General features: G+C 39.4%; 1 long non-coding RNA gene across 1 annotated transcript; it reads right to left on the reverse strand.

The window, feature by feature from the left end:
• Nucleotides 1-36: 36 nt before the first annotated feature.
• On the reverse strand, nucleotides 37-2,389 carry LOC125729923 (uncharacterized). Its single transcript, XR_007390312.1, has 4 exons — nucleotides 1,918-2,389; nucleotides 671-794; nucleotides 365-527; nucleotides 37-225 (listed from the first exon to the last, which is right to left on the reverse strand). It is a non-coding gene; the product is annotated as an uncharacterized LOC125729923 (long non-coding RNA).
• Nucleotides 2,390-2,611: the final 222 nt, after the last annotated feature.

Below are 2,611 nucleotides of genomic sequence, written 5' to 3' on the forward strand. Positions count from 1 at the left end.
TATTTCTAAATGGTTCTTTCATGTCTAAATACCTTGCATCTCCATGGCCAGTCAGAGTCACCGTAGTTATATGTAATTTCTTCTCCAGGACTAATGCTTCTGGTTGCGAATAAACATAGATGGGGCTTTCCTGATATGGTGATTTTTTTCATTTTGCTGTTTGGGCTAACATGGTCATCATTCACCAGTCTCCCAAGGGAGCCATCGTCTCGGGCAGCATCAATGCTGTATCACATAAAGTGAAAAGTCAGAAAAACTACCATATTCTAGTAAATATCAGAGCACTAAAGACATTTAAAAATGAGTATGTCAGCAGTCACCAAAGGCTTATATTATGTTAAAGAACATGCAATGTCATACATACCAAAACAATTTTCCATTGAAATAAAATTCAAACATGAACACTTTGAGGGCATCATGATATATTTTCTGTCTACTTTCACATTCATGCCTGCTGATGAGTTGCCCTCTGTATTCCAGAAGAAAATCTCCCCTCTCAAAATGGAATCTGCTGTATACCCCACGGCCTACAAGAGATAGCAAACACTAGATTAAGATCAGCCTCGAATGCTCCTGCACGATGATCCCTGTTAACAATAAGCACCATAACATTAATACACAAAAAAACCCTGGATAAAATCAAATATTCGTACACAAACTTTAAATTTACCTTTATATGAATTTATATATTTCACATAAAGTCCATCTTTGTCTTTACATGCAGATATAAAATATGCAGCCTCTTGTTTTGGAGAAAGTTTTCTACTTCTCAACTTCGAAGAAGCCATCTCCTCCTGTGAAGAATGATTGATGTTTATTCATATATTCAGTTTATATTATTTAGTTTATGTTTTAAGCAGATATTTAATGCATGACATCCCTTTTATTCTACAAATGTAATTCAGTAAGAACGAATGACTAATAAAGTTTGTTGGGAAATCGAATTTACCAAATGAATTCTGGATATGAGCTAACCTAAAGAGCACAGATACAGCCATACTATCCTAAGGACTTATCGCACGACACCGAATCATCCTCGGTGCAATATTTACACAATGAAATCGCTTTATCTGCACTTAATGACTACATAGTGTTCACCTTTGAAACAGAATACGATCGACAATCTGGTATTTATTGTAAATTTCGAAGCAATGCAGATAATGCTTCCGTATTAACAGGGATTAGGAATGTGTAGGCAGTGCCGGTGCACGTATTCGTCACGTAGAGTTCGGTACATCACTTCGGTACACCAGCACTGGAGAGTGTATAATCGGCGAGACCAAGACAGTCTCCCGGCTCCGTTATACCCAACTCGGTTGCTGGAAACATATCCGACATGCTAACTGATTTGAGACGACATCATCCAAGTGTATGTGCGACCAGAGAAAGGCAGAAACAACCTCCGCAAGTTATTCTCCGTATGGCATTTAAGCAGCTCTGCCAGAAAATTCTAACCTGGCATAAAAATTATCGCTACGTAACTGCGGCCATACTCGGAAGTAGGCGACAATTGGATTGTGTTTTCCCTGCTGTAAAGAAATTGCACCGAACCACGAATCCAAAACCGAAGTTTTTCATTATAGTTATGATGTTTTATTTTAGATGTTTTTATTTATTTTACATATTTATTTTTACAATGTGCGAATAAAAGTCTCTTGGGTTTTGTTAATCAGACACGTCGACAGATTTTAATCTTATAAATGAGTTGGTGGTCTCAGTATTAAAAATAAATAATTTAAAAACATATTCTGTTTTCCCTGCTGTACCGAAATTTCACCGAACCATGAATCCAAAACCGAAGTTTGTATCGAACCGTGCATTTTATGTATGGGTACACCCCTTGGAATTTGCATTTAACTCCAGCAATTTGAAAAGAAAACTTAGTCTATTATTCTATTATAAAAACAATTTTCTTACCTGATTACAGTCTGTTCCACGACTTGGATATTACAGGATATTGTAGTGTCCTCTTAGTCTCCTGCTGAAGTCCACCGATAGAAACGAGGATTCGCAGTGAATGACATACCTCTCAGCCAATCACAACCTTAGATGGCTAGTCCAGAACTAGCCAATCAGCAGCCGTAAATCTTAACGCAAGTGTTATTCTGGTGTTTCTCCGGCTCCAGCCTACAGAGGGCGCGATGCTGAATGCAGAGTTTACACTGTGTGAACTGGTTTTCGTGGTTTTGTGGTGTAAGAGGACTTGGCCCCAAAGTTTGCAGGGGGGGTTTTCTAACTTAGATAAATGCATCTGTATTACAGGAATTATGAGGACACCGTCCCTGTCCTCATAATCCCAAATGTCCCGATAATGTCGGCACGTAATCAGGTGAAAAGTCCTGATAAATCATAAAAACCAACGCACACACACACACACACACACACACACACACACACTCTCTCTCTGAAGTGCTTTAAAAACATAACGGATAAATTATTTTATGTGCAAACTGGGAGGGGGCAACAAAAAGTCGCAAAACACACATGGAATCGATCCCCTCCCCCATCACAACCAACCCTCGGTGAACGAAACCAGAAAGTCAGTCATTGGCATCCCGGGTTCCGGACTTTGCTGAAATGCACGACCGGTGCGGGTTCTGGCGGGGGCTGA

This window comes from Brienomyrus brachyistius, unplaced genomic scaffold, assembly GCF_023856365.1.
Source record: "Brienomyrus brachyistius isolate T26 unplaced genomic scaffold, BBRACH_0.4 scaffold896, whole genome shotgun sequence".
Taxonomy (NCBI): Eukaryota; Metazoa; Chordata; class Actinopteri; order Osteoglossiformes; family Mormyridae; genus Brienomyrus; species Brienomyrus brachyistius.